The sequence below is a fragment of the Macaca mulatta genome, chromosome 5 (assembly GCF_049350105.2).
Source record: "Macaca mulatta isolate MMU2019108-1 chromosome 5, T2T-MMU8v2.0, whole genome shotgun sequence".
NCBI lineage: Eukaryota > Metazoa > Chordata > Mammalia > Primates > Cercopithecidae > Macaca > Macaca mulatta.
In genome coordinates, this window is record NC_133410.1 from 191,469,379 (window position 1) to 191,493,677 (window position 24,299).

The 24,299-nt window shown below is 39.5% G+C and overlaps 1 protein-coding gene and 1 pseudogene across 1 annotated transcript in view; one reads left to right on the top strand and one right to left on the bottom strand.

Annotated features, from left to right (window-relative positions):
- DCTD (dCMP deaminase) overlaps positions 1-24,299 on the bottom strand; it is a 500,232-nt gene that overhangs the window by 137,342 nt on the left and 338,591 nt on the right. The window lies entirely within an intron of this gene.
- On the top strand, positions 12,141-13,497 carry LOC106998593 (CBY1-interacting BAR domain-containing protein 1 pseudogene; annotated as a pseudogene).

The following is a 24,299-nucleotide window of genomic DNA, read 5'->3' on the forward strand; positions in this document are numbered from 1 at the left end:
GCACTGTCTCACTATCTGGTCTTCAAGTAAGAAGGGCCCACTATCTTCCAATTAGGCCACGTGGGCCACTTCTGAAGTCCAAGCATTCCAGAGAATATTACAGAGAGAGCTCTCAATTGCATCTACCTATTATCCCCAACCTAAGCCTTGGGGTCTCACTCCTTCCCTACCAAAGCTCTGAGTTCATCTTCCCACCAAGTCAACCCTTCTTGATTTTCTTTCATATCACAAAAAAGAGTCATTTATTGAGAGCACTGGGCTAAATTTTGGAGCATAAAGAGATATGACTCGTGCCTTCCTTCATGGGACAAGAGTGAGTTCACATTTGCTCAGGCCAATGACCATTTCCCATCTCCCTTGCCACATGACTGTGTTAGAGATTGGAATTTAACCCAAGTGAAGCCAACAGGACATGAAGACTTAGCTGAGGCTCTGGGAAAGAAGGTCCTGCACTCTTGATTGAATTTGCTGCTCCAAAGACATGAAGCTTGCAGTGGGCTTCCTCTGCAGCATCTTGAAAGCAGGATGGGGAATCCCAGAGATTCTGGGAGTTGAAGTCAGGAGATGCTGCCATAAACACCTGGCAGGGGAACCAAGCTAGTAGAAGCACTGTGGAGAGGAGAATCCTGCTGACACAATTCCTTCTCTCAGTCAGGCCATACTCAACTGCACATCTTACTTGTGTGAAACGGTAGCTTCCCACTTCTGTTTAAGTCAGCGTGAGCGTTTTGTCACCATGTCCACCCTAAAGAAGTTCATGGTGCAGCAAAAATCAGTCACAGTTTATGATAATCTGCCTCATTATTTCATACGATTCCCTGAAAAACTGTTCAGTTATTGTTTCCTTCAGCTGGGAAGCTAGATTGTCTGCTCTGTTGAGTCCCAGTCTTAGGCCTTCTCCACCAGAATGCACATTTATAGAGGACATTCAATATACACTTAATGCATTGATTGTGTAGAAATTAAAAGAAGAACAATCAAATGAGAACTATGAAAAGCTGTTCATTCAGAGCTTGCTACAAGGGAATCACCCACTATTACTTGCGTTGTTGCAGAGACTCAATGGAAGGCAGAGGGGTGGGAAAGCTTCAGAGCAGAAAAAAAGAGAAGGCATCAGGTGTGCCCTGATGGAGACCATGGCCTGGGGAAGCTGCAGGCAGGCTGGCTAGAGGCGAGCATCCCATGTGATTGGTTAGGGGGGCATACTTGGCATTGGAAGCAGGGACAAAAATTAGGGAAGCTGTCAGTTATTAATCAAATCTTGGCCATTTAGGGCCAGTTGTTACAGAGGCATTTTATATGTGGTATGGCCATGGCTCATTTTGTATATTCAGTCTCTCTATTGATTGAATCTCGTTCCCTAATTTATATCAAAAAGTAGACTTCTCAAGAATAGTTTGGGGATTGTTGTCTTTGTCGCTAAAACCTAAAAAAAAAATGTATCTAGTACTGTCACTGCCTTCAGGGCTGATTCAAATCCAATATGGATTTAGAGGATTAAACCCAATCTATGGTGATATTGAAGACAAGCTCAAAATGAGAAAAACAACTCTAACCAGACCAAATACACGATAATCAATTGGATGCTGCACCTAGCGATGCAAGACAGAAGCTAGAAGGGCATTTCTCAACTTGTGGAGTGTGTCTCAGAGCAGTGAAACAAAATTAATGATGATTAGGAATCGAAAAAGTCTTCCTCATCAGGCAGAAGTTCTAGAAATTATTAATACATTTCACATGTTAAATGATGATACCAAGTATAAATATTATGTAAGTACAGCCATATATCCAGTGGTGAGGGGTATATTTTTAGACTGAATTTAAGAAACTTAAGGACTGGGTGCGGTGGCTCAGGCCTGTAATACCAGCACTTTGGGAGGCCGGGAAGGGTGGATCACCTCAGGTAGGGAGTTTGAGACCAGCCTGACCAACATGGAGAAACCCCGTCTCTACTAAAAAATACAAAATTAGCTGGGTGTGGTGGCGCATGCCTGTAACCCCAGCTACTCAGGAGGCTGAGGCAGAAGAATTGCTTGAACCTGGAAGGCAGAGGTTGCAGTGAGCCAAGATCACACCATTGCACTCCAGCCTGGGTGATAGAACAAGACCAGATAGAAGAAACTTTAAAAAGTGGACAGCAAATTTTTTTTAAAAAGAGGAACAAGATTCTAGGATAAGTTTAATCTTTGTAACAATTACTCTTTAAAAATAGAAAGCTGATCAGCAAGAAAGACTCTGATAACCAATTTGATGATGTTATAGCTACACTTTCACAGTATGTGTTAATAAACTTAAGTACTGGAATTAAAACAAAGCAGCACATATGGTAAGACTAACAAAATGTAAAGTGACAGACGTCTATAAATACGAAAATTATGTATAGTATAGTTCATTAATTACCTGTCATTGGATCTTAAAATTAGGAATGATATTTACTCCCACTCAGCCATTTAATGAATAGACTTTGTGTAAGGAAAATAAGATATAACAAGCTGGGGCTGTGCAGCCTGACCAGTGAGAGCTGAAGCAGGGAGACGCATCACCTCACCTGGGAAGCGCAAGGGGGAAGGGAATTCCTTTTCCTAGCCAAAGGAACTTGAGACACACAACACCTGGAAAATCGGGTAACTCCCACCCTAATACTGCGCTTTACCAAGGGTCTTAGCAAATGGCACATCAGGAGATTATATCCCACACCTGGCCCAGAGGGAACCATGCCCATGGAGCCTCCCTCATTGCTAACACAGCAGTTGGAGATCTAACTGCAAGGCGGCAGTGAGGCTGGGGGAGGGGCGCCCACCATTGCTGAGGCTTAAGTAGATAAACAAAGCCGCCAGGAAGCTTGAATTGGGTGGACCCCACCGCAGCTCAAGGAGGCCTGCCTGCCTCTGTAGACTCCACCTCTGGGGACAGGGCATAGCTAAACAAAAAGCAGCAGAAACCTCGGCAGATGTAAAACTCCCTAACAGCTTTGAAGAGAGCAGTGGTTCTCCCAGCAAGGAGGTTGAGATCTGAGAACACACAGACTGCCTGCTCAAGTGGGTCCCTGACCCCTGAGTAGCCTAACTGGGAGACATTCCCCACTAGGTGCAGACTGACACATCACACCTCACACGGCTGGGTACACCCTGAAACGAAGCTTCCAGAGCAAGAATCAGACAGCAACACTCACTGTTCAGCAATATTCTAACTTCTACAGCCCCCGCTGCTGATACCCAGGCAAACAGGGTCTGGAGTGAACCTCAAGCAAACTCCAACAGACCTGCAGCTGAGGGTCCTGACTGTTGGAAGGAAAACTAACAAACAGAAAGGACACCCACACCAAAACCCCATCAGTACGTCACCATCATCAAAGACCAAAGGCAGATAAAACCACAAAGATGGGGAAAAAGCAGTGCAGAAAAGCTGGAAATTCAAAAAATCAGAGCACATCTCCCCCTCCAAAGGAATGCAGCTAATCACCAGCAATGAAACAAAGCTGGATGGAGAATGACTTTGACGAGTTGAGAGAAGAAGGCTTCAGTCGATAAAACTTCTCAGAGCTAAAGGAGGAACTACGTAACCAGCACAAAGAAACAAAAACCTTGAAAAAAGAATGGATGAATGGATAACTAGAATAATCAATGCAGAGAAGACCTTAAAAGAACTGATAGAGATGAAAACCATGACACGAGAACTACATGACAAATGCACAAGCTTTAGTAACTGACTTGATCAACTGGAAGAAAGATTATCAGTGATTGAAGATCAAATGAATGAAATGAAGTGAGAAGAGAAATGTAGAGAAAAAAAGAGTAAAAAGAAATGAACAAAGCCTCCAAGAAATATGGGATTATGTGAAAAGACCAAATCTACGTCTGATTGGTGTGCCTGAAAGTGATGGGGAAAATGGAACCAAGTTAGAAAACACTCTGCAAGATATCATCCAGGAGAACTTCCCCAACCTAGTAAGACAGGCCAACATTCAAATTCAGGAAATACAGAGAATGCCACAAAGATACTCCTCAAGAAGAGCAACTCCAAGACACATAATTGTCAGACTCACCAAAGACGAAATGAAGGAAAAAATGTTAAGGGCAGCCAGAGAGAAAGGTTGGGTTATCCACAAAGAGAAGCCCATCAGACTAACAGCAGATCTCTCAGCAGAAACTCTACAAGCCAGAAGAGAGTGGGGGCCAATATTCAACATTCTTAAAGAAAAGAATTTTAAACCCAGAATTTCATATCCAGCCAAACTAAGTTTCATAAGTGAAGGAGAAATAAAATCCTTTACAGACAAGCAAATGCTTAGAGATTTTGTCAACACCAGGCCTGCCCTACAAGAGATCCTGAAGGAAGCACTAAACATGGAAAGGAGCAACCGGTACCAGCTATTGCAAAAACATGCCAAAATGTAAAGTCCATCAATGATAGGAAGAAACTACATCAAGTAACAAGCAAAATAACCAGCTAATATCATAATGACAGGATCAGGTTCACACATAACAATATTAACCTTAAATGTAAATGGACTAAATGCTCCAATTAAAAGACACAGACTGGCAAACTGGATAGAGTCAAGACCCATCAGTTTGCTGTATTCAGGGGACCCATCTCACATGCAGAGACACACATAGGCTCAAAATAAAGGGATGGAGGAAGATCTACCAAGCCAATGGAGAACAAAAAAAAGCAGGGGTTGCAATCCTAGTCTCTGATAAAACAGACTTTAAACCATCAAAGATCAAAAGAGACAAAGAAGGCCATTACATAATGGTAAAGAGATCAATTCATCAGGAAGAGCTAACTATCCTAAATATATATGCACCCAATACAGGAGCACCCAGATTCATAAAGCAAGTCCTTAGAGACTTACAAAGAGACTTAGACTCCCATACAATAATAATGGGAGACTTTAACATCCCACTGTCAACATTAGACAGATCAACAAGACAGAAAGTCAACAAGGATATCCAGGAATTGAACTCAACTCTGCACCAAGCAGACCTAATAGACATCTACAGAACTCTCCACCCCAAATAAACAGAATGTATGTTCTTCTCAGCACCACATTGCACTTATTCCAAAATTGACCACATAGTTGGAAGTAAAGCACACCTCAGCAAATGTAAAAGAACAGAAATTATAACAAACTACCTCTCAGACCACAGTGCAATCAAACTAGAACTCAGGACTAAGAAACTCAATCAAAACCGCTCAACTACATAGAAACTGAACAACCTGCTCCTGAATGACTACTGGGTCCATAACGAAATGAAGGCAGAAATAAAGATGTTCTTTGAAACTAATGAGAACAAAGATACAACATACCAGAATCTCTGGGACACATTTAAAGCAATGTGTAGCAGGAAATTTATAGCACTAAATGCCCACAAAAGAAAGCAGGAAAGATCTAAAATTGACACCCTAACATCACAATTAAAAGAACTAGAGAAGCAAGAGAAAACACATTCAAAAGCTAGCAGAAGGCAAGAAATAACTAAGATCAGAGTAGAACTGAAGGAGATAGAGACACAAAAAACCCTCCAAAAAATCAATGAATCCAGGAGCTGGTGTTTTGAAAAGATCAACAAAATTGATAGACCGCTAGCAAGACTAATAAAAAAGAAAAGAGAGAAGAATCAAATAGATGCAATAAAAAATGATAAAGGGGATATCACCACCGACCCCACAGAAATACAAACTACCATCAGAGAATACTATAAACACCCCTACGCAAATAAACTAGAAAACCTAGAAGAAATGGATAATTTCCTGGACACTTACACTCTCCCAAGACTAAACCAGGAAGAAGTTGAATCCCTGAATAGACCAATAGCAGGCTCTGAAATTGAGGCAATAATTAATAGCCTACCAATCAAAAAAAGTCCAGGACCAGACGGATTCACAGCCGAATTCTACCAGAGGTACAAGGAGGAGCTGGTACCATTCCTTCTGAAACTATTCCAATCAATAGAAAAAGAGGGAATCCTCCCTAACTCATTTTATGAAGCCAACATCATCCTGATACCAAAGCCTGGCAGAGACACAACAAAAAAAGATAATTTTAGACGAATATACCTGATGAACATCAATGAAAAAAATCCTCAATAAAATACTGGCAAACCAAATCCAGCAGCACATCAAAAAGCTTATCCACCATGATCAAGTGGGCTTCAGCCCTGGGATGCAAGGCTGGTTCAACATACACAAATCAATAAACGTAATCCAGCATATAAACAGAACCAAAGACAAAAACCACATGATTATCTGAACAGATGCAGAAAAGGCCTTTGACAAAATTCAACAGCCCTTCATGCTAAAAACTCTCAATAAATTTGGTATTGATGGAACATATCTCAAAATAATAAGAGCTATTTATGACAAACCCATAGCCAATATCATACTGAATGGGCAAAAACTGGAAGCCTTCCCTTTGAAAACTGACACAAGACAGGGATGCCCTCTCTCACCATTCCTATTCAACATAGTGTTGGAAGTTCTGGCTAGGGCAATCAGGCAAGAAAAAGAAATCAAGGGTATTCAGTTAGGAAAAGAAGAAGTCCAACTGTCCCTGTTTGCAGATGACATGATTGTATATTTAGAAAACTCCATCATCTCAGTCCAAAATCTACTTAAGCTGATAAGCAACTTCAGCAAAGTCTCAGGATACAAAATCAATATGCAAAAATCACACGCATTCTTATACACCAGTAACAGACAGAGAGCCAAATCATGAATGAACTCCCATTCACAATTGCTTCAAAGAGAATAAATACCTAGGAATCCAACTTACAAGGGATGTAAAGGACCTCTTCAAGGAGAACTACAAACCACTGCTCAGTGAAATAAAAGAGGACATAGAGCCGGGCGCAGTGGCTCACCCCTGTAATCCCAGCACTTTGGGAGGCCGAGGTGGGCGGATCACAAGGTCAGGAGATCGAGACCACGGTGAAACCCCGTCTCTACTAAAAATACAAAAAATTAGCCGGGCGCGGTTGTGGGCGCCTGTAGTCCCAGCTACTCGGGAGGCTGAGGCAGGAGAATGGCGTGAACCCGGGAGGCAGAGCTTGCAGTGAGCCGAGATCACGCCACTGCACTCCAGCCTGGGCGACAGAGCGAGACTCTGTCTCAAAAAAAAAAAAAAAAAAAAAAAAAAAGAGGAAATAAACAAATGGAAGAACATTCCATGCTCATGGATAGGAAGAATCAATATTGTGAAAATGGCCATACTGCCCAAGGTAATTTATAGATTCAATGCCATCCCCATTAAGCTACCAATGAGTTTCTTCACAGAATTGGAAAAAACTGCTTTAAAGTTCATATGGAACCAAAAAGACCCTGCATTGCCAAGACAATCATAAGCTAAAAGAACAAAGTTGGAGGCATCACGCTACCTGACTTCAAACTATACTACAAGACTACAGTAACCAAAACAGCATGGTACTGGTACCAAAACAGAGATATAGACCAATGGAACAGAACAGAGCCCTCAGAAATAATACCACACATCTACAGCCATCTGATCTTTGACAACGCTGACAAAAACAAGAAATGGGGAAAGGATTCCCTATTTAATAAATGGTGCTGGGAAAAATGGCTAGCCATAAGTAGAAAGCTGAAGCTGGATCCCTTCCTTACACCTTATACAAAAATTAATTCAAGATGGATTAGACACTTAAATGTTAGACCTAAAACCATAAAAACCCTAGAAGAAAACCTAGAAGAATACCATTGAGGACATAGGCATGGGCAAGGACTTCATGTCTAAAACACCAAAAGCAACAGCAGCAAAAGCCAAAATTGATAAATGGGATCTAATTAAACTAAAGAGCTTCTGCACAGCAAAAGAAACTACCATCAGAGTGAACAGGCAACCTACAGAATGGCAGAAAATTTTTGCAATCGACTCATCTGACAAAGGGCTAATATCCAGAACCTACAAAGAACTCAAACAAATTTACAAGTAAAAAGCAAACAACCCCATCAAAAAGTGGGCAAAGGATATGAACAGACACTTCTCAAAAGAAGACATACATACAGCCAACAGACACGTGAAAGAATGCTCATCATCACTCGCCATCAGAGAAATGCAAATCAAAACCACAATGAGATACCATCTCACACCAGTTAGAATGGCAATCATTAAAAAATCAGGAAACAACAGGTGCTGGAGAGGATGTGGAGAAATAGGAACACTTTTACACTGTTGGTGGGACTGTAAACTAGTTCAACCATTGTGGAAAACAGTGTGGCGATTCCTCAAGGATCTAGAACTAGAAATAGCATTTGACCCAGTCATCCCATTACTGGGTATATACCCAAAGGATTATAAACCATGCTGCTATAAAGACACATGCACACGTATGTTTATTGCAGCACTTTCACAATAGCAAAGACTTAGAATCAACCCAAATGTCCATCAGTGACAGACTGGATTAAGAAAATGTGGCACATATACACCATGGAATACTATGCAGCCATAAAAAAGGATGAATTTGTGTCCTTTGTAAGGACATGGATGCAGCTGGAAACCATCATTCTCGGCAAACTCTCGTAAGAACAGAAAACTAAACACCGCATGTTCTCACTCATAGGTGGGAATTGAACAATGAGATCACTTGGACACAGGAAGGGGAACATCACACACCGGGGCCTGTTGTGGGGAGGGGACAGGGGGGAGGGATAGCATTAGGAGATATACCTAATATAAATGACGAGTTAATGGGTGCAGCACACCAACATGGCACATGTATACATATATAACAAACCTGCACATTGTGCACATGTACCCTAGAACTTAAAGTATTAAAAAAAAAAAAAACAAGCTGGGGCTTTTTCAAGGTGTTACTTTACTTTTAACAATCATGCAATCAGAAGTATTGTGTTGATTTTTTGTGGGGGAAAGTGGGGTCTCACTGTGTTGCCCAGGCTGGTCTCAAACTCCCAGCCTCAAGTGATCCTTCTGCCTCGGCCTCTCAAAGTACTGGGATTACAGATGTGAGTCACTGCACCCAGCTTTGTGTTGATTTTTACTACACTGTCATAGAGTGAATACTGCAAACTAGAGCTTAATTTAAATTTAAATACAGTTGGACCTCTGTATCCGGGGTTTCCCCATCCATGGATTCAATCAACCAGGGATCAAAAATATGTGAAAAAAAAAAAAGGATGGTTGCATCTGTACTGAAAATGTATAGACTTTTTTCTTGGCCTTATTTCCTAAACAATACAGGGTAACAACTACTTACATAGCGTTTACATTGCATTAGGTATTATAAGTAAATGGTATAACTAGTAGAATCAAGTATATTAAAGGAAAATTATTAATATTTGACCTGTTGGATATCAACATTAATATCAGAGTAAAAAGATAGCAATGTTCAACTTTCTTTCTCCTAGGAAACATTCCTAGGGGGTTGAGGAGGGTGACTTACGACTTCCTCTTAAAGGTATCTAAACCAAGACTTCTTCAACTTTAGCGTGCATACGCGTCACCTGGAAATCGAGGTGTAGCGTGGGGCCTGAGTTTGCACTTCTAAGGAGAGATGCTGACAAGATCTAGACCATCAGCCACTCAAGGCCTTTAACATGTTTCACACCTATGGACACCCTGATACACCTTGGCCTCTGAAATACTTCACAAGCTTTACTAAAGAACACATTCACAATGTATCAGTTCTTTAGCACTGATGCCCTTAGGGAAATCTGTTCTTCAAGGCAAGTTTCCACCCGCAGTTCTCTATCAACCTGGCGGGAAAGTTACTGCCGATCATTGACCAAGCAGCACGGACTGGGAGAACTCCGTACCTTGGCTTTATAAGCAACATCACTGTTCAGAGTGGCCATTCTAAGCATGCAGATTGGAGATACTATGAACTCTGACCATGTAAATGAAGGATTCACTGTACTTTTGTAAGCAGATAGAGAGGGTTTCCAGGGATTTTAGGAAATGACTAATCAACCTGAGCAAGCAGCCTGTTTTATAGCCTCTTGCCCTGCAGCCTGTGTGGAATGCAGTCACCTTGCTGGTTGGAACCAGCAACTGACAGACCCCAGCAACTTACAGACGGACCGCAGTGAAGTTTCTTCATGCCATGCTAAAGCCCTCCTCCCTTAGAGGAGCCATAGCTTTATTCCCATAAACTGTGACCCATCATGGCACGTAGAGGGGGGGTCTGGGCCACTGGTACCCCACACACACACATGCCATGATGCACCTATCCCTTCTCCATCACTCCAACAAACCCTCCTGTCATTTTCCCTTGGGAAGACACGGCTTTGAAGAATACTCCCTGTGTGCGTCTTACTTATGCCAAGTAACACAATGCCTATTGATCAAAATCTGAGTTCTCCTGGAGAGTCGTTTGTTACTCACCAGACAAATAAGCCCCAGTTTTTGGGGGTAACAATACGAAATATTCTGAAGTAGTCCCATAAAAGATTTGTACTTTCCTTTTCAAATTATTCATAAATAAATGAGCTTGCTTTGGGCTATGGAGATAGCTTCACATGAATGAATCAATTCCTCTGAGCAGGGGCACCAATGTGGAGATACAGGCTGACCCACCAGCTCTGGCCTGTCCGTGGGTGGGAGGGGCTGGGCCGGTGCCACCCCTGGATTGTTTCCTGTTTATGCATTGCCAGAGGCGGGATGAGAAGAAAGGGCTGTGGGGATCTGAGGCTTTGAATTCCAAAATTGCTCCCAACCAAGCTGTGGTGCTTAGATGGACACCTGCACACCCCGTTATCCTCTGGCTGGTCCTACCTGTTCAAGGACCCTTAAGGGGCTCTCCACAACAGACTTTCATCTCTTCTTCCGAATTGGCCTGCTCTCTGTTCAATTCCCTCAAGGCAGGGATGGATGACTGGCAAAAATATCCAAATGTTACATGAGAGGAAAGAGAACTATTTCTTTTGTCTGAGTCCTTTGTCTATCTTTTTCTTTTCAAGTATTCTCTGTCCTTCAAGAGCAAGGTGAATGCCACGTCCTCTTCAGAGCCTTCCTGGATGTCACAGCTGACCATTGTTGGGGCTCAGAAAAAGATATGGCGCGCTGGCCTGCAGAGTACTTTGAACTGGAGGAGACTGGAAGGCTTCAGCAACGGCCTCAGCAACAAGATCTCTCTGACCTTCGCCTGCCCGCCTGTCTCACTCCTTTCTTTCCCCTGAAGCACAGGGAGGGGCTGTCCCTGAACTTTCCTTACCTCCTCAAGATAGATCTTCTAAAAAGGAACTCAGTTCCTCCTCCAGAGACAAGATTCACTGTATCACAGGAGAAGAGACTGGGGGTCCGGGCCACTCACAGACATCACCGTAGGCTATCACCTGTTCATCTTCCCCAAAAAGCACTTACTTTCCCCTAAGCAGCCTACATGCCCAATCCCCTCTTCTTTATGAAGAAGTAGATAAGCTTGTCAGTTTCACTGGGTTTTGGGTACTCACTTTTCTTTCTTGTGCTGCTCCCATCCGTGTAATAAATGTGCATCTTTTTTCTCCTGTTCATTTGCCTACTGTCCTGGAGTCAATTATGAAATCTCAGAGAGTAGAAAGAAAGTGTTTTCTGTCCCTACAGGAGGCAGCCATTGCTCTGGTGGCACTCATCACTGTCTGCCTGGCGTCATGCATAAGTACCCAGTTGCCCCTAAAAGATTGCAAGCTCTGTGCTTGTGTAGATTGTGTCTCATTCATCTCCTGCAGGCACTCAAGACACAGGAAGAAATGGATGAAGTCTCTTATGTCCTAAGGCCTGCTAAGGTGCTTATGTAATCAAATCTTGTCTTACCCTTATAATATGTGTTGCTTTACCTTTGATCATTGTAATGCCACTTATATAGCATGTTATCATTTATAAAGACATTTTCATATACTTTCTTTTCACCAACATTAATTTCCAACATCCTTCCATGCATGTGATATTTTGGGGACAGTGTAGCTATCTGTTCTTTTGCCCCAAAATTACAACCAGCAGATGGCTGCCTGTATCCCCACTTAGAGATGTTGCCTGGCCGACAGCTCTCTGACTTCACAAAGAGGTCATCAGTCATCACAGAACCACAGAATTATGACGTGAGGGCGGCTTGCGCCCCAGCGCGCACCCAGGCCCCTTAGAGCCCCCGTCGTTGGGCTCCCCCGGGGTCCCTGGTTGTGCGCCAGGCAAGATGTTGAGATGCACATTGGAAAACCGGAATGTTCAAACCAAACAACGGCAAGCAGCTGTCTCAAATGTGGAGAAGCATTTTGGAGAACGGTGCCAATTCTTTGCTGCCTATGTACAGAAAACGGCCAGGCCGCGAGACGAAGCGGGCCTCCTGATGAATGAAATCAATTCGTATGCCACTACAGAGACCCCACATCTAAAGCTGGGTCTGATGAACTTTGCTGATGAGTTTGCCAAACTTCAGGATTATTGACAAGCAGAGGTTGAAAGACTTGAAGCCAAAGTGGTTAACCCTTGAAAGCTTACGGAACCATTGTAAAAATGAAACGGGATGACCGCAAGGCAACATTCACAGCAAGGAATCGAGAAGCTAAGCAATTAACTCAAGTAGAAGGAACAGGTCATCGAAACCCACCTGAACGACATGTTATTGTATCTTTTGAATTTTGACCTTTAAAAAAACGTTTTTAAGGCCAGGCATGGTGGCTCACGCCTGTAATCAAAGCACTTTGGGAGGCCGAGGTGGGCGAATCACGAGGTCAGAAGTTCGAGACCAGTCTGGCTAACATAGTGAAACCCCGTCTCTACTAAAAATACAAAAAAATTAGCCAGGCGTGGTGGAGGGCGCCTGTAATCCCAGCTACTCAGGAGGCTGAGGCAGGAGAATGGCATGAACCCAGCGACGGAGGTTGCAGTGAGCCGAGATCATGCCATTGCCCTCCAGCCTGGGTAACAGTGCGAGACTCTGTCTCAAAAAAAAAAAAAAAAAGAATGTTTTTTAAGGTTGTTACTGCCCAGCTCAGCCAGAAACCACATAAGGAGCGTTTGAGGTTCCAGAACACCTCCTTTCCTGAGAGGAGTCCCTGGAGCAGCGGTTTGGGGCTGCGCCAATTGCTTGGTCCTTCTTCCTTTGGACCAAAGGCAGACACAGAATTACAAAGAGCTGAAAGGGATGCCACCCGAACAAGTCATCATCTGGGGGAAACTATTGACAACTTTGAAAGGCAGAAAATAAAGGCTAGAAAGACTATATTTTCCAAATTTTTCACAATTGAAATGTTATTTCACAGCAAAGCTTTAGAGGCCTACACAGCTGCCTACCAGAATATACAAAAGATTGATGAGGATGAAGATTTAGATTTAGAGGTTTTCTGAAATTCTCTGTATGCACCAGATTATTCATCTCATTTAGACATGGTAAGAGCAAATTCAAAGTCACCTCATCAGAGATCACTGTCAGCTAAGTGTGTATCTGGAACAGGACAGGTATCTGCTACCAACTAAGAAAGGATCAGCCAGCAGAAGATGATGAGGATGAAGAGTCAGATGTTACAGAAGAAGAAAATTTTCTTAAGTAAACTACACATTTCCATTTCCATCATACATGACATGAAATCCACAGTGACTACATTGCAGAACTTTATACTCACTTTGATATGGTAAGCCTCAAAATGAAATGCAACTAGAAATGGAAAAATAACTGAAGGAAACTTATGCTGACCAAAAATGAAGGCTTTAAAAAATATTACACACCAGTCATTTCAACACCCCAAAAAAAAAAAAAAAAAAAATGACTTGAGTGTAGCAGTTTGTTCTCTACTACAGTTGAGAGAAAGAAATTATTGACCCTGAAAAGGAGTGTTTCGCTTAATATATTTTCAGAACTGGGAACAGGGTTGCCTCTTTTCTCCTTCTCCTCCTCTTCTTTTTCAAATTAACACCTCTTGTTTCCAAAAATCTACTTTACTAGATTCAAATTGCCTTCTTGTTTCATTCTACTTTTCATTTCGATTGCCTTCTTTCGTTCTCATTATCTCTTTCTCTATTTCTTGTAAATTTTCATCTCTTCGATTTTCCATTTATTTGAACCCTTCATAAATTCATTGTCTAACCATCTAAAATGTGGTATGAACAATAGTTATCTTATTCCCTTTTACATAATTTTTTAGTATCATTTGTTTTCTGTTCTTTCATCAGTGTCTCATTTTATGAATTTTCTACATTATCACTTCCTCCACTATTTCAATTATTTTTTCATTTAACATCCAGATGATCCAAAAACAAACAGAAAAACAAGTTCAGATGATTATATTACAAACTCCTGTGGGCCCACTATTCAGCTTTATCTGAAATTTTGCCAAATTTGTTTCAGGTTTTTGCTTTCTTGGGAAATAAAAAATGGGTTAAGAAAGTCCTTTTCTACTCCTGTTTCAGTAAAAACAAAATGTTATCATGAAGTGATGTTGAATTTTATCAGGTGCTATTTCTGTATTTCCCATAATGCTCTCATTTTTTCTCAATTTGTTGGTATGACAAGATAAACACAATTTTCTAATTTTAAACTATCTTTGCACTCTGACATAAATCCAACTTGTTCATGATATGTTCTTATTTATATATTGCTAGAACTATGTTGGCCAAAATTTATTTAGGATTTTGTAACTATATCCACAAATGAAATGGGCTTATATTTTTGTATTGTTCTGTTCAAAATTATATGTGTTCATAAGATAAGCTGGGAAATGTTCCTCTTTTTCAGCTTAAAAAGTTATTAGATCATTCAGAAAACCATTTGTTGTACATGTAACATTTCTTTGTAAGATTGGGTTTTTGGTGGTTTGATTTGTAACTGTTGATAAAATCACGGAAGTGTGATTATTGATGCTTGCAAGTGATCTGTTCCTTTTCAAGTCTCTTTTGATATGCTACATTTATTTTAGGAAAATGTCCATTTTATCTTTTTTTTTTTCTTCAAATGTTTTCATTAAGTTGTGAATAGCATTCTCGTAGGGTTTTCAAAACCTCTATTCCTCTTTGGCAATGACTCATTTTAGTCCTAGTGTATTTGTGTGTGTGCTTTATCTCGTTTTTCCCTACTCAATCTTGCTTGCAAGTCATTCCATTTTATTTGTTTTTGCAGTCAATCAGCTTTAGGCTTTACAATCTTCTCTATCATTTCTTGTTTTTTGTTTCATCCATTTATGCTTTCTGTTAATCCCTTGTATCTACTATTTTGGAGTTTACTCTGCTGAGTAATGTGCAGAGCTAAATGTGCAGAGAAAGTTTATGTCATTACTTTTCAGTCCTTTCTTTTTTTCTAAGATTATATATCTCCCACTTATTACACTTTTTTAAAAAAATTTCAACTTTTATTTTAGATACAAGGGGTACATGTGCAGGTTTGTTATGTGGGTAGATTGCCTGATGCTGAGGTTTGGGGTGTAGATCCCGTCACCACCCAGGTAGTGGCACAGTATCCAATAAGGAGTTTTTCAGTCCACATCCCCTACTTCCCTCCCCACTCTAGTAGTCCACAGTATCTGTTGTTCCCACGTTTATGTCCATGTGTGCTCAAAGTTTAGCTCCCACTTACAAATGAGAGCATGAAGTATTTGGTTTTCTGTTCCTGTGTTAATTCGCTTAGGATTATGGCCTCCGGCTGTATCCATGTTGCTACAAAGGACATGGTTTTGTTCTTTTTTATGGCTATGTACTTACTACACTTTTGATGTGCTCTGCACATTATAATTTTCATGATCATTCAGTTACATATTATTTTCTCTCTTTTTTTTTTTTTTTTTTTTTTTTGAGACAGAGTCACGCTCTGTCACTCAGGCTGGAGTGCAGTGGCATAATCTTGGCTCACTGCAACCTCCGCCTCCCAGGTTCATCAAGCAATTCTCCTGCCTCAGCCTCCTGAGTAGCTGGGATTACAGGTGCGCCACCACACACGGCTAATTTTTATATTTTTAGTAGAGACAGGGTTTCACCATGTTGGTCAGGCTGATCTCAAACTCCTGACCTTGTGATCTGCCTGCCTCAGCCTCCCAAAGTGCTGGGATTACAGGCATGAACCACACCCCCGGCCTCAGTTACGTATTATTTTCTAAGTGAAGCAGCAGCTTGGGATTGTGTTAAAAAGGATGTGTTCTGCCTCTGGGCAGAATCACGTTGTTCCTCAGTTTCATTATCTGTAAAGTGGAAATAACGATAGTTCTTACTTGGGGTCCTATCAGGATTAAATGAGTTAAACATGTAAAATGCATGGAAGAATGTCTGGCACATAGTAAAAGCTCAACTACTGTTAGTAATTATCATTATTATAATTTTTTTCATCCTTAAGTCTTTAGAAGCTTTTTTAATCTCTAAAAATATAATCCTTTGTTGCCTTTTTTATTAATTTTGAATTATTGTACTGAGGTAAGAGAACGCAGCCAACATGATAAAAACGTTTTGCTGTCTACCAAAATTCCAGTATCATTTTTCACAGAAATAGAAAAAAAATCCTAAAATTCACATGGAACCACAAAAAAACCCCAAAGAGCCAAAGCAATTCTGAAAAAAAAATAAGTTGGAGACATGACACTTCCTGATTTAAATTTATATGACAAAGTTATAGTAACCAACACAGTATGGTACTGGCATAAAAACAGACACATAGACCAGTGGAATCAAACACAGAGTCCCAAAATAAATCCAAACACAGATAATCAGCTAACTTCTTTTTTTTTTTTTTGAGATGGAGTCTTGCCCTGTTGCCCAGGCTGGAGTGCAGTGGCATGATCTCAACTCACTACAACCTCTGCCTCCTGGGTTCAAGTGATTCTCATGCTTTAGCCTCCAGAATAGCTGGGATTACAGGCGCCCGCCATCATGCCTGGCTAATTTTTGTATTTTTAGTAGAGATGGGATTTTACCATGTTGGCCAGACTAATCTTGAACTCCTGACCTCTGCTTGCCTCGGCTTCCCAAAGTGCTAGGATTACAGGTGTGAGCCACTGCACCCAGCCGGTCAGCTAATTTCTGACAAGGGAATCAAAAAAATACAATGGGCAAAGGATCATCTCTTCAGTAAATGGTGCTGGGGAAACTGGATTTCCACACGCAGAAAAATAAAATTAGATCCCTATCTTACACATGCATAGAAGTCAACTGAAAATGAATTAAAGACTTAAAATGTAAGACCTGAAACTGTAAAACTACTAGAAAAAAACATAAGGGAAATGCTCCATGACATTGGTCTGGGCAAGGATTTCTTTGGATAGGACCCCAAATATTCAGGCGACAAAAGCAAAAATAGACAAGATTGCATCAAACTAAAAAGCTTCTGCACAAGAAAACAACTAATAAAGTGATGAGACAACCCACAGAGTGGGAAAAAATATTTGCAAATTATATATGTGATGAAGGTTAGTATCGAAAATATATAAGGAATTCAAACTACTCAATGGCATAAAAACAAATAATCCAATTACAAAATGGGCAAAGAACCTGAACAGACACTTCTCAAAAGACATAAAAGTGGCCATCAGGCTCATGAAAAAAATTGCTCAACATAGCTAATCATTAGGGAAATGCAAATTAAAACTACAATGAGATACCACTCGCACCTGCTAGAAAGGCTCTTATCAAAAACAAGAAAGGTAAGTATAGGTGAGGATGTAGAGAAAAGGGAACCCTTGTACCCCATTGTTGGTGGGAATAAAAATTAGTACAGTCATTACAGAAATGCCATGGAGATTCCTCAAAAATCTGAACATAGAACTACCATGTGATCCAGCAATCTCATTTCTGGGAACATATCCAAAAAAATTGACATCAATATGTCAAAGGAATATCTGTACTCCTATATTCATTGCAACATTATTCCAATAGCCAAGATATGGAATCAACTAGTGTCCATCAACAGATGAATGGATAAAGAAAATATAGTTTATGTATACATAACAGAATACTCATCAACCTTTAAAAAAGAATGAAATTCTGTCATTTGGGACAACATGGATTAATCTAGAGGACAATATGCTAAGTGGCATAAGCCAGGCACAGAAAAACAACTATTGCATATTCTTACTTGTATGCAGGATCTAAAAATAGTCGAACTCATAGAAGCAGAGAGTAGAATGGTGGTTACCCAGAGGCTGAGTGGTTTACTAGAGGCTGAGTGGGAAAGGGAATGGGGTGTTGCTGGTCAAAGGGTACAAAGTTTTAGTTAGACAAGAGGAATAAGTTCAGATCTACTACACAGCAGAGTGACTATAGTCAATAATAATGCATATTTCAAAATATCTAAGAGAGGAAAGTTCAATTGTATTACCACAAAAAACATTGAGTGAGATGATGTATTTGTTAACTAGCTTGATTCAATCATTCTACATTGTAAACATATACCAAAGTATCATTGTACTCTATAAATATAATACAATTATGATTTATCAATTAAAGTAATATTAATTTTTTAAAAATTTTGTATTGGTATCTCCTTTGTGACCCTAACATGTTACATGTATGCCTAAACAATATGTGTACTTTCTGCCTGTGAGGCATAGAGGTTTTCTGTTTGTTTGTTTTTTGTTTTTTGTTTTTGTTTTGTTTTTTTTGAGATGAAATTTCGCTCTTGTTGCCCAGGCTGGAGTGCAATGGCGCTATCTAGGCTCAGCACATCCTCTGCCTCCTGGGTTCAAGCGATTCTCCTGCTTCAGCCTCCCAAGTAACTGGGATTACAGGCCCATACCACCACGCCTGGCTAATTTTTTTTTTTTAATTATTATTTTTAGTAGAGACAGGGTTTCACAATGTTGCCCAGGCTGGTCTCCAACTCCTGACCTCAAGTGATCCACCCGCCTCAGCTTTCCAAAGTACTGGGATTACAGGCATGAGCCACCACACCAGGCCTCCATTTAACTATTTTTTAAATCCTCAGTAACACTTTTTGCCTTCAACACCAAGATGCCCAATATTGTTATAGCCCACAAGGTTTGTTCCGTTTTGTTTTGTTTTGTTTTCGGATAGTAGATGTTTGGTTGCCCCTTTTTGATTCTTTACTTTTGACCTTTCCATATCAGTAGGTATATCTCTTACAACAGAATACAGCAAGAATTTTAAAAACACAAGTTTTAACTGATACTATATCCATTTATATTTGTTAGAATTACTGATATATTGGATTTATTTCTGCAATCTTGTTTTTGTGCTTCTTTCCATACTCTGCTTCTTATTTTTCCTTTCTCATCTCCTAGCAAATTAACCATTTTCATCATCCCTCCCTTTTATTTTCAACTCATTTTAAAGTTGTATGTTCTTTTTCATTCTTTTGGGAATTACTCTTACATTTTCTAGATGTATATTTGACTTAAAACCAAGAGTTAATCAATATGCTTACTCATTTCACAAACACCATTAGGATTTAAAAACACATTTTAAAACTCCCAAAACCTTATGTGTCATTTTAGTTACAAAAACACATTTTAAAACTCCCAAAACCTTAGGTGTCATTTAGTTACAAAATTGTTTTCACACCCTCAAATTAGCTATTATTGAGTTTGTTCTTTGACATAGTTAGTGCTTTTTAGACTTTGCCGAAAATTTATACATTTCTTTGCTATTTGTTTTTGTAACTTGGTCTTTCCTTCTGAGCACAGTTATCTTCTTCCTGAGGAGAAAAATCAAATGGTTCTGTCAGTGAGTCTGTGAAGGTAAATACATGGTAGTGGTGTTCCCAAGCCAAGAAATGCACATGAACTGGTGTCCTTGAGCTGGGACTGTGGATTTATGCTGATCTTTCTCTTTAAGGTTATTGCCTTTCACAGTTATCAGATTTATGCACGGATCTCAGTTCTTACCTTCTGTCAACAGTAGGCCTATGGCCCCATTCCTTGTGCCTGCATGAAAGTTAAACCCAAGTCCCTGTTCTCCAGGGATGCTCGCCTACGGCTGCTTCAGACCATGTGCTAGCAGCTCTGGTTGTCATTTCTGGTTACTTCTCTGGGCAATGCTTTCTTGAGCACTCAGGTCTACATGTTAGAAAATATGTGTTCTAGTTTTACTAGCATTTGTAGTTCTTTAGAGGAGAGTTTTCAAAACATTAGGTCCACAGTATTGCCAAACCAGAAGTCTTAGATCTACAGTTTATTTTACAAAAATTTCCTTCCTGGATTTAGATCATATTTCTCTGTGACACTGTCATGTGTAACTTTTCTCTCTCCCAAAAGTCTTCAGTAGATTGTAAAATACATTGTATAAATAAAATTTTTCAAAATAACTTTAATAACCACTTTTACACTGAGCAGAATATGTCTCTCATTCTCTCAAAAATGATCAGGAGATAATTTTTTCATTTATGAGTTTCTATTGCAGCTTTCATTTTCTTATGTAGACACAATTTCAGAGACAATTCAATTTCAAGTTTGTTGCTGTTATCATAAAATATGGACTCAGTATAGACATTTAAAATACTAGATGGTTCATAGAAATAAAATATTTCTGCACTAGACAGGCAGGCTGCCAATAGTTTCCAAGTACAAGTTCTGCCAAATCCCTTTCCCAAGAACCTTATGAACCAGGTAACCCTGTGAGGAATGCACATTACAAACTCCTGAACACACTAAATATATAAATTGCTTTTCAGAATATCTTTAGCAATATGTTCTTTAGTGATATGTTATGTCAGTGACAGTCTTGAAAGGTCCTAATTTTATGTGTCAGACACACACACACACACACACATTTGTTTGTTTTTTAAATCAAAATATCTGGTAAAGGATAATATTGGGTTCATGTCTCCATTTATGGCCAACGAATAACAGTAATGGAGAAAGTCAAAAAAAAAAAAAAAAGCTCCCCCATTGATGTGTCCTGTACTGTGATCAAGATAAAGAAAAGATTTTTCTAGATCATAAAAGTCAGCATCTTAGAAGTGTCCAGGAACTCAATAAAATATTAGCAAATCAAATTCAACAACACATCAAAAAGATTAAACATTATGATCAAGTGGGATTGATTGCTGGCAGGCAAGGCTGGTTTAACACATGCAAATCAATCAATGAGATACATCACATTAGTAGACTAAAACATAAAAACCACACAATCAGATCAATTGACACAGAAAAAGCACTTGACAAAGTTTAACATTCCCTCTTGATAAAAATTCTAAACAGTTTAGGTATAGAAAGAAAGTTCCTCAACATAATAAATACCATTTACAAAAACCCACAGCTAACATAATAATGGGAGAAACTGAAAATGTTTCCTCTAAGACCTGGTACGAGGCAGGGATACCCATTCTCACCACCCTATTCAACATAGTACTGAAAGTCCTATCAAGAGCAATTCGACAAGAAAAAGAGATAAAAAATCTATCTGAATTGGAAAGGAAGAAGTAAAATTATCTCTATCTGCAGATTACATGATTTATATGTAGAAAATCCCAAAGATTCTACTAAAAACTGTTAAATATAATGAATAAATTCAATAAAGTTGCAAAATACAAAATCAACATGGAAAAATCCATGGCATTTCTATACACAAAACAACTTAGCTGAAAAAGAAATTTAAAAACCATAGATCATGATGCTCCTCTAAAGAGAAAAAAGAAAGATGAAAGGAGTTAATTAAAATTTTTTTAAAGAAATTTAAAAACCATCCCATTTATAATACCATAAAAAATAGGAATAAATTAAACCAGGAGGCAATAAATCTGTATGCTGAGACCTACAAAATAACGATGAAAGAAATGGAAAGGGACACAAATAAATGGAAAGATATTCCATGCTCATGGACCAGAAGAACTGTTAAATGTCTGTGCTATCTAAAGCAACATGTGGATTCAATGCATCTCAACCAAAATCCCAACATTCCTCACAGAGATAGGAAAAAAAATCCTAAAATTCATATAGAACTGCAAAAAAACTCCGAATAGCCAAAGCCATTCTGGAACCAAAAAAAAAAAAAAAAGTTGGAGACATCACACTTCCTGATTTAAATTTATATTATAAAGCTATAGTAACCAACACAGTATGATACTGGCATAAAAACAAACACATAGACAAGTGGAACAGAATGGAGAGCCCAGAAATAAATCTAAACACATATGGCCAACTAATTTTCAAAAAGGATACCAAAAAGACACAATAGGGAAACAATAATCTCTTCAATAAATAGTGCCGGGAAAACTGAATTTCCACATGCAAGAGAATGAAATTGGACTCTTATCTCACACCATACACAAAAAAACTTAGAATGGATAAAAGACCTAAAGGTAAGGCCTGAAACCATAAAACTCCCAGAAGTATGCATAGGGTAAAAGCCTTGGCAATGATTTCTTGAATACCACACTAAAATGCAGGCTATAAAAGTAAAAATGAATAAATGGGACTATATCAAACAAAAAAGTTTCTGCGTAGCAAAGGATACAATCAACAAAATGAAAAGGCAATTTACAGATTAGAAAAAAATATATTTGCTAACTATATAACAGATGAGGGGTTAAGGTTCAAGATTTGTAAAGAATTTGTACAACTTAATAGCAAAAAATCCCATATAACCTGATTTATAAATTTCTCCAAAGATGACATGAAAATGGACAACAGGTATATGAAAAGCTTCTTAGCAACACTAATGATTATGGAGATCAAAACCATTATGACATATCACCTCACACCTGTTAGAATAGCCATTATCAAAAAGACAAGAAATAACAAATTTGGGGAGGGTATGCGGGAAAAGGAACACTTGCACGCTGTTGGCGGCAATGTACGGTTGACCCTTGAACAACACAAGTTTGAACTGTTTGGCTCCACTTCTATGTGAATTTTTTACAGTAAGCACATTGAAAACATGTTTGGAGACTTGTGACAATTTGAAAAACTTGCAGACAAACTGTATAGCCTAGAATTGTCTTTAAAAATAAGAAAAAGTTAGGAATGTCATGAATGCACAAAGCATGTGTAGTAAATTTTATCATTTACTACCTTAAAGCATACACAAATCTATTATAAAAAGTTAAACAGGCAAACATAGACTGTACTTGGCACCATTCATGGTCAAGAGAAATGTAAACAAATGTAAAGATGCAGTATTTACTCACAACTGCATAAAATTACCTGTGGTAATACTGTACTACTGTGAAAATCTTGTAGCCACCTCCTGTTGCTGTTGCAGCAGAACTCAAGTGTTGTGAATGTCCACTTAAAACGCTGTGTGACGCTGATCATCTCTCAGTGGGCAATTCATCTCGCCAGTAAATTGTGCATTGCAGTAAAAAGTGATCTCTTGTGATTCTCATGAATATTTTGTTGTGTTTAATGCAATACCATAAACCTCAAATAAGACCATGGGACTCATAAGAAGTGCCACTAGTAATGCTGGAAGTTCTCCCAAGAAGCAATTAAAAATCATGACATTATAAGAAAAAGTTGAATTGCTTTGATGTGTACCGTAGATTCAGGTGTGCAGCTGTGATTGCCACCATTTCAAGATAAATGAATGCAGCATTCAGACCATGTTTAAAAAAAAAAATGGAAAGGAAATTGTGAAGTTATCCCTACAGCTAGACCAGAAGGCATGAAAACCTTGCAGTTTTTGTGAAATGCCTTTTTGTCTCATATAGGAAATGCAGCTTTTATGTGGGTGCAGGATTGCTATAAAATGGGCATACCTATAGGCTCTAATATAACTGGGGGAAAAGCAAAGTCATTAGATGATGAGTTAAATGATAAAGAAGGTGAAGGATCTAAAGGTGGAGAATTTGGTTGGGCGTGGTGGCTCACGCCTGTAATCTCAGCACTTTGGGAGGCTGAGGTGGGTGGATCTCCTGAGGCCAGGAGTTCAAGACCAGTCTGGCCAATAGAGTGAAACCCCATCTCTACTAAAAACACACAAATTAACTGGGCGTGGTGGCAGGTGCCTGTAATCCCAGCTACTCAGGAGCCTGAGGCAGGAGAATTGCTTGAACCCAAGAGGCGGAGGTTGAAGTGAGCCAAGATCACACCACTGCACTCCAGCCTTGGTGACAGAGTGAGACTCCGTCTCTAAATAAATGAATAAATAAATAAATAAAGGTGGAGAATTTAATGCCAGCAAAGGATGGTTTGATAATTTTGGAGAGAGGTTTAGCTTTTAAAATGTCAAGATAACAGGAGAAGCAGCTTCTGTTGACCAAGAGGCAGCAGATGAGTTCCCAGATGCCATTAAGATGATCACTGAGAAGAGATACCTGAATGAATCAGTTTTTCTGTTTTTTGTTTTTTGGCTTTTGAGACAGAGCTCGCTCTGTCACCCAGGCTGGAGTGCAGTGGCAATCTCAGCTCACTGCAGCCTCCTGGGTTCAAGCAATTCTCGTGCCTCAGCCTCCTGAGTAGCTGGAGTCCCAGCTACAGGTGCA